The following is an 8,947-nucleotide window of genomic DNA, read 5'->3' on the forward strand; positions in this document are numbered from 1 at the left end:
AAATGGATGACTAAAGTGAATGAATGAATGAACTAAAAAACCACCAGATGTTGTAGTTAAAAGATGTGACAGGTTAAAGACCTGGACATCAGCCTCTACACAAGTAGAAAAAGTGCCTACATACCCAATGCAATTTTAGAAGTACAGCCAAAAGTCCAATGTGCCTAAAAATAGTGCCTACCCATTCTTTTTTAGTGCTAGCAATCCCAACATTAGAATCATTCCTTTGGGATGAACGGTTTGCATTCTCCAATCTTGTCTTTTGAAATACAAATACATTGGGAAGAAAATAACAATTTCTTTTACTCTTAATCATCAACACAATGACAAGAATTTGTTTATAAACTCAGCATCACTTAGAGTTAAGGATAGGATTTTAAAGTTAGATAGATCTGGGTTGGAATCCTGTTCTTCCACTTAGAAGCAATGGAGTATCAGCTGAATTAACTTCACCAAACCTTAGTTTCCTTAATCATAAAATAAAGAATAAAATATTTTCCCAGGATTGTGAAAATTAAATGAGATAGTATAATGAAGTGTCAATCATGGAGTTTGACATTAAATGCTTAATAAACTGTAGCACTAATTGTTATTATTATGGTCTCCAATAAATTGTCAGTTTTGAAAAGGAGCAGGATAAGAAGTCAAAGGCTGCTTTTAGGGAGGGCCTGGGTCCAGAGAGGCACAAGTTGGCACTGAGGGTCTAGAATGGTGGATTCTGAAAAGAAGAGTGAGAATGAGCTGAAGGAAGCCTCTCTAGCTTTGCAATGTTACTTGACATCAATCTTGTCCAGTGATGATCATTAATTGGGGGCAGTAGGATTGCTTTAGTTTCCCTATCTGGAGTACCAAATTGTTTTGGAGAGGTTTGTTTTGTTTTATTTACATCCTGTCCACATAGGCAATCTCTTTACCCAGTAAAGGTGATATTATGGGAGGGAAAAAGAAAGAATATGTGGCCAAGAGGCCAAAAGGCTCATAAACTGCTGACAGTATAAGGAGACTTCTTCTGACAAACTTAGTTGAGGGCCAAGATTCATACTTCTGTCACTGGTATTACCAATACCTTTCTATCTGTACCATGTGTTAATAACACCTTGTCTCTTACAGTCTCCTCTACTGAATATTAAGGTACTTTAAGATATGGGCCCTGCCTTATTTATCTCTCTATCCTCAATACCTAGTGCAGAACCTGGCAGATACTAGATGCTCAGTAAATATTTGATAAATTGAAGCAAATAAAAAAGCAATCCTGTTCAACAAAACTTTTAAAAACCATACAAAACAGCTTAAGTTAGATCTATCTTAATGTCTTTTTATTTCAGGGGTTGGGGAGTGGATGTTATCTCTGAGAGTCTGAAAATAATCCTCGTCCTCATCAACTTAGGCAGCTATAATAAATACCACAGATTGGTGGGTTAAACCACCAACAGTTATTTCTCATAGTTCTGGAGGCTGAGAAATCAACCATCAGTAATGGGTGTCTGGTGAGAGCCCTCTTCTAGTTTTCTGTGTCCTCACAAGGCAAAGACAGAGAGAGGTCTATAGTCTTACAATCACATCATGGAGGCTCCACCCTCATGGTCTCCTTTAAACCTAATTACCTCCAAAGCCCCCACCTCCCAATACTATCACATTAGGAATCAGGGCTTTAATATATGAATTTGGGGGTGAGGTGGGACACAAACAACCCCTATGGACACCGTTTCATTTACAATACAGTCCCATGCCATGAACTGTGAAGATGACATCAGAGCAAGGTGTTGATCTATGCATGGCCTTGCATGCCCCTTTGGACTCATTGCCTACATATTCAGACGAACACAATACTTGATAGAGAGCTTCCTTACTGTGCTTGTTTATGAATCAAGCACTTTGTTCACTTAGTAGAATTGAATATTCTTAATGTGCACTTTGATTCTTTATGCCTTTATCTTTGTTCTGAATTTCTGGGGAGTTTCCTTCTTTGGGGAACATTAGCTTTCCAGTGGATACCATTTCTGTTCTGCCTGGGGTATTCTGTTTCATCTGTTCAAGTGCTGCTTTTGTTCAAATAGTCTTTTTGACTTGGAGATTTTTTTTTTTCAATCAAGCTTTTTGCTCAATTTTTTTTTTTTTATCCCTTGTAAGGGGTATGGATTAATTTATTTCTTTCATGTCTCCCTTCTAGTAATTTTGATTTAATCTTGGTCTCACATGCTAAGTTTGTGTCTCACTGGTGCTTTTCCAAATTCTCCACTTTGATTAGTCTGTCTAGTGAAGGTCTTTGATAACGAGAAGGAGGATAAACATTCATACAGTCTTGTGTTTTTGAAACAGTTTTACTCTATAGCAAACTGAATATAATGGGAACAAAGCTATTGGTAAGACTAAATATTTCAGGTAATCGAGATGAGTCCAAATAATGCATGCATATTAATACCATACTTTGGTGTTTATCTCCACTGGGTTTTTTTGTTTTGTTTTGTTTGATGGCAGCACCTGCGGCATATGGAAGTTCCCAAGCTAGGTAGGGATTGGATCAGAGCTGCAGCTGCTGGCCTACGCCACAGCCACAGCAACGCCAGATCCTTAACCCACTGAGCGAGGCCAGGGATTGAACCTGCATCCTCATGGATGCTAGCTGTGTTCATAACCCACTGAGCCACAATAGAAACTCCTATCTCCACTGTTTTTCCATGCAAATCTTTATTTACCCTTCTCCCAGTGGAGTACTGGCACCTGCAACTGATTGGATGGCTACTGTCAATAAGCCCTATCACCTGAAAATCTGTACTCTTTGCACTCAGATATTGGAAATTATTACTTATATTAGCCCTGTATTGCCTTGCTACCATGGTGAGTAGCACACATTACATTAAAGATAGGTCAAGGGGGAAACAAAACCCTCAATTAATTGGTTTCATGGACCCAATGTTATTTAAAAATTTATTCAATGGAATGAAAAATTAAGCAATGTATTTTTTAGGAAATTCCAACATGTGCCATATAGTCATAGAGTATCACAGCTGCTCTTACAGGTGTGGAAATTAAGGCCCTAAGAAATAAAGTGATGGATTCATATCAACTGGCAAAGGAAGTTGCCTATCTTAGCATATTTTCTAGGCCTTCTGACTTCAAGTCCAGGATTCCTTTATTCTTGCAGGGCATATGATCTGCGCATTCTCAAAGGGCCCACGTGCAGAAGGGACCTACACTTGGTTTAATGCTCTGTGTCCACTGCTTTGAGATTCTTAATACTTTTCGATTGAGAGAGTCCCACATACTCATTTCACACTGGGCTCTTCAAATGATATGGTGGGTCTGAAGTCTTAGTATTATGACATCAAAACTTTATTGCTTAATAAAGCAAAACACTGTATAATTTGACTATTTGTTCTATTTTACTCACCAAAATTACTTACTAGGTGCTTTTGTTTGTTCTTAGGAATATTCAGTTTGTTGCCCGTAAAAGAGTTAGAGTGTGCCTTTTGGTTTTTTTTGTTTGTTTTTTTTTTTTTTTTTTTTTTTTTTGTCTTTTTGCTATTTCTTGGGCCGCTCCCACGTCATATGGAGGTTCCCAGGCTAGGGGTCGAATTGGAGCTGTAGCCACCAGCCTATGCCAGAGCCAAAGCAACGCAGGATCCGAGCCGTGTCTGCAACCTACACCACAGCTCACGGCAACGCCGGATCGTTATCCCACTGAGCAAGGGCAGGGACCGAATCCGCAACCTCCTGGTTCCTAGTCTGATTCCTTAACCACTGCGCCACGACGGGAACTCCAGTGTGCCTTTTACAAATCAGTTAGATCCCTCTGAAATGAATGGGAAAATTCCTCAAGGAGGAAAATAAGAAAGAGAAGGAAAAGTCACCGAAAGTCTGTTTTGTGTGAGGCCCTATGCTAAGTGCTTCCTCCACATAATTTCTTTTATTCCTACAAGATTACTAAGCTTAATAGCTCTCCAGCCTGCCCTATTTGTGGTATTTTGTCTGTTGCATGATACATGTGGGCTTCCAGGTTCCCACCCTCTGCTTCTTTCTGAGGTGATCTTACAGATATCCCCTCTCCAGTTTATTATTCCTCCCACCTCCAGAGACTGCCATACAAAGGCAGCTGCCTCCAGATATAATGAATTAGAATCAAGTCCCAGGTTTGTCAGACATTTTGGAATACTTCCCTCTATTAATTCTGATGTGTCTTCCTCGTTAAAGAGCCGTAGGTAGAATTTAAGTCTTTCATTTTGTAAATGAGGAAAAGGGCTGAAATAAATTATTTGTATAAGGTCAATTAGCTTGTCAGTGGAAGGGTTCAAATTTAAACGTTGATTTTCTGACTCCCAATCCAATGCCCTTTTCAAAACACTGTGCTATCTTCTTGGACGTCCTATTTGTCACCACTCTGATAATACGTACTCACATGAAAACACTCAACCACCTCATATAGTAGGACAGTGCTTCTCAAACTTCAATGTGTATATAAATCACGTGGAATCTCTTTAAATTATAGATTCTGATTCTGTAACTCTGAAGCATGGTCTGCATTTATAACAAGCTGCTAAAATGTGCCAATTCTGCTGTCCATGGATTATAATTTGAATAACTAGTTATTAATGCATTATCCAAAGCTTGGGTTAAGAGGCCAAACTTCTGACATGAATCTGCAAACACACTGCACTGTTGATAATGATGATAATAATGATAATTGCCAACATTTATTGAGAAATTTTTTAAATGTTCTACGCAAAGTATATAATTTCATCCTTCTAATAATCCCATGAAGACGGTACTATATTAAACATTGTTTTACAGATGAGGATGTTGAACGTCAGGAGATTAAAGTAATTTTCCCAATACTATACACTAGTGAGTGACAACTAAGATGCAAGCTTTGTATTTTCAAGAGTTCAAACTTATAACCACAAAAGTTCTTTCTTTTCCCTGGAAAGTGCTAATATTTAGAAAGGTGAGGGAAGAAGGAAGAGGGAAGAGGAAATAGAAAAAGGAAATAGTATTTATTAAGAGTCTTGTGTGTGCCAGAGACAGTACTAGTTCCTTTTCCATAATATCTCATTTACTCTTTAAATTTACCATGGAAGTTTGGCATTATTATCTTCCTTCAAAGAATTAGAAAATCAAGGATTAAAGATACCAAATCATTTGCCCAAGAACACACACTCAGAGTTAGTAAATGGGGAACTTGAGAGTTGAACACAAAATTTATGTTAAATCCATTAAATGATTCTGCTTCTTACTGGAATCAGTTGAGTGAAAGTTGGATTTATAACTTTTAGAAAGTAAATCAAAGGTCCTTAACTAGGATCCCAAAGATCACTACAGTGTCCTTGATTTTCTCCCCACATTTTTGAATACTTAAGGTATTGCTTCATTCTAAAGGAGTCTAGAATGGTGTAGCAAACATTATTACTACTCACCAATATCCAGTTTTGTTCTCCTCTGAGTAACTATAAAACCATACTTCTCAGATTCCTCACAGGTAGGTGGGGTCATGTTCCTATTTCTGGTCAAAGGGCGGTGCAGACATGATATGTGTTACTTATGGACTGAAACACTTGTAACACTGCACAATTACTCAGCTTTCACTTCTTTGGCAATTGCGGAAACTTCTGTTAAAACGGTTCAAATTATTGCAGGCGTCTAGTCTAATTATTATAGGAATCTCTACCACATGGAGAAAAACTGCTCTGGAGAGCTGCCTCAACATACACTGGATTTTGTGGGAATGAGAACTAAGTATTTTCTGTGTTAGGCCACTAAGATATGGTTGTTTGTTAATGCTATAACAGCCTATTATATTCTGGTTAATATAGGTGGCATGGTATGCTAAATGAGCACCATAAGTATATGATCCCTATTATTACCACATTATGATATCTAGACTTATTTCTCTAGTTAGGTATTAAGGAAAATGTAGCTAGCTATTATAATCATGGATGATTGCTTTTGTTTACAACGAAGCTAGCTTAAGTAAGAAAACATCCAAAGTGAGAGAGCACAACAATATCTAAGTATGCACTGATTCTCTTTCATTGCTGTACTTGATAGAATAAAAAAAACTGTGACACTTCTCAGGTGACAGAGTTCTCGCCAAAGGAAATTGAGGGAAGAAATCTGTACATTTTGAAAATTACTTTATTTTTGATGGGAAATATATATAGAAGGATTACTCATCCTCTGAATTGGTAGAGTTTACTGAATATAACTCCGGTTGAGGTAATAAGTCTAGGTCCTCATTATAAACACTCATATTCTGTTATCTCTATTATATAGTCATGCTTATAGGAGCTATTAAACTGTATAGCAGTTACTATTATTTGTTAACAGGGTAAAATTATATGTGTGTGCACGCAAACATATACATAATGTGTACATAAATATATGTAAATCTTCAGTGTTTTCTCATTAATTTAGAAATTATGTGAAAAATGTACTCAAATAATGTTATTAGGTATGATGAGGTATGAAATATATATGTGTGCCTATAGATGTGTCTATAGATGAGTGAATTTATTTTCCCCAACATTTTGAAAGTTGTGTTGAAATATTTTATCCTGGGAGTTTCCGTCGTGATGCAGCGGAAACGAATCCAAGTAGTATCCACGAGGATGTGGGTTTGATCCCTGGTCTCGCTCAGTGGGTTGGGGAATCTGGCATTGCCTTGAGCTGTGGTGTAGGTAACAGACACAGCTTGGATCCTCTGTTGCTGTGGCTGTGGTGTAGGCTGGCAGCTGTAGCTCCAATTGGACCCCTAGCCTGGGAACCTCCATATGCCACAGGTGTGGCCCTAAAAAGAAAAAAAAAAATTATCCAAATCATGTTATGTTATTAACCATGGGGTGGAATGAAATGTCACATCAGGTAATATTATACTGCTCTGATTTTCATACAATTTAATGTTGATTTAAATTAAAGAAAACATAATTCATAATAAAGGACATGTTGTTTATATCTGCCCAAGCCTAAGTTGGAAAACACACACAGATTTAAAATAATGTATTAAAATACTTAAGGTAGTATTTTCATTTCACTTTCATTATTGAATATAATGTGACACAAAACCATAACACTTCCTATGCCCTAAAGATTTTGTTGATATAAACAGGAAGCCAACAGTGTAGACTTTTAAAAAGAAAGCTCAATTTGAAAAGACAAGGAAATAACCAAGACTTAAATCTGCCTTAACACAAAAACCTTTCTACTATTTTCCTATAGGATTGCTTGTCATGTTGCCAGTGAAAAGAAGCCACATATACTTTGAGGGATTTGGTGAAGCCATGTACTCTGGAAAAGGCTGAACTGGATTCTGACTTAGAGAAACCAAAGAAAATATGGGCAGTGTTTCTGTCAGCCCATTGACTCCATAATTGATGATTTTTTTTCTTCAAATATTTTGAAATGAGACATTAAGAGGCAGCAAAAACATTTGCCTCCAACAAGAGCTGGAACTGGATAGGGTTACTCATTTCTCTCGGTACAAACTGCATCTAGCATTTATACGTTACATACATGCATGCTAATGCCGTAAAAAAATTCCTGTTTGGCTCTCTTCTCTTCTCTCCCTCCTACGTGTGGTTCAATTAGCGCCTTGCCATGTCTTCTCATAAGACTTTCAGGATCCAGCAATTCCTGGCCAAGAAGCAAAAGCAAAATTGTCCCATTCCCCAATGGATTTGAAGGTAAACTGGTAATAAAATCAGGTACAACTCAAATAAAAGACATTGGAAAAGAACCAAGCTGGGTCTATAAGGAGTCCCTCACATGAGGCGGTGCACATATTTATGCTGCGTGGCAGTCACTTCCATCTTACCATATCACTCTGAAAACATCACAGCCACAGTTGAATATATCAGGAAATGGGTCTCTTTGTGTTGGTGTTTCTGCATAGTGCTTTGCCTCAGTAATAAAGGCCTCTTGCTGGAGGCCTCTTGTTGGAAAAAAAAGAATTCCTGTTCTTACATGCCCGTTTTATTATTTATTTATTTATTTTTTATTTATTTATTTATTTATTTTGTTTTCTTTTTAGGGCCACACCTGAGGCATATGAAATTTCCCTGGGCTAGGGGTCTAATTGGAGCTGCAACTGCTGGCCTATACCATAGCCACAGCAACACTGGATCCCGGCCGCATCTGCTATCTACTCTATAGCTTGCAGCAATGCTGGATCCTTAACCCACTCAGTGAAGCCAGGGATTGAACCCACATCCTCAAAGCAACTACGTCAGGTCCTTAACCCGCTGAGCCACAGTGCAATTCCCATGAGTCCCTCTTAGAAACTCAAATGTGTTGATGTCTTTAAAATAGGTTATTTGCCCAGCAAAACTTCAATAGAGTGAACAAATCTTGGCATTCTTTTATACAGTATCTGCAGTGCTTGACCGTACATCTGGTTTTCCAAAATACCATAGACTGGGTGGCTCATAAACAGCAGAAATTTAGTTCACAGTTCTGGAATCTGAAAGTCCAAGATCAAGGTATCGGCAGAATCTATGTCTGGTTAGGCTTGATGTCCAGTGAGAGCCTACTTCCCAGTTCATAGATGGGCTTCTTGCTATACCTGCTCATGGCAAAAGGAACAAAGAAGTTCTCTAGGTTTTCTTTTAAAAGGGCACTAATATCATTCATGAGGGCTCGCTTTCATTACCTAATCACCTCCAAAAGTCTCTGCCTCCTAATACATCACATCAGAAATTATATTTCAATTTACAAATTTTGGAGAGATACATTCACTCTATGTCAAGCTCAATCTCTTACTACAGTCCACTCTTACTTATAATTTCTATTATCCAAGGTCAACGGAGGTCCAAAAATAATAAACAGAAAATTCCAGAAAAAAATTTCACAAGTTTTAAATTGCTAAGATCTATAGTAAGAATACATTTTCTTTCCATGAAATTGTGAAGAAGGAAAAAGAAATCTGTGCTAGTTTTGCTATCATACCTCAAACTGAAAA

General features: G+C 37.7%; 1 pseudogene; it reads left to right on the forward strand.

The window, feature by feature from the left end:
• Window positions 7,588-7,743, forward strand: LOC100521121 (annotated as a pseudogene).

Source organism: Sus scrofa, chromosome X (genome assembly GCF_000003025.6).
Source record: "Sus scrofa isolate TJ Tabasco breed Duroc chromosome X, Sscrofa11.1, whole genome shotgun sequence".
Lineage (NCBI taxonomy): Eukaryota > Metazoa > Chordata > Mammalia > Artiodactyla > Suidae > Sus > Sus scrofa.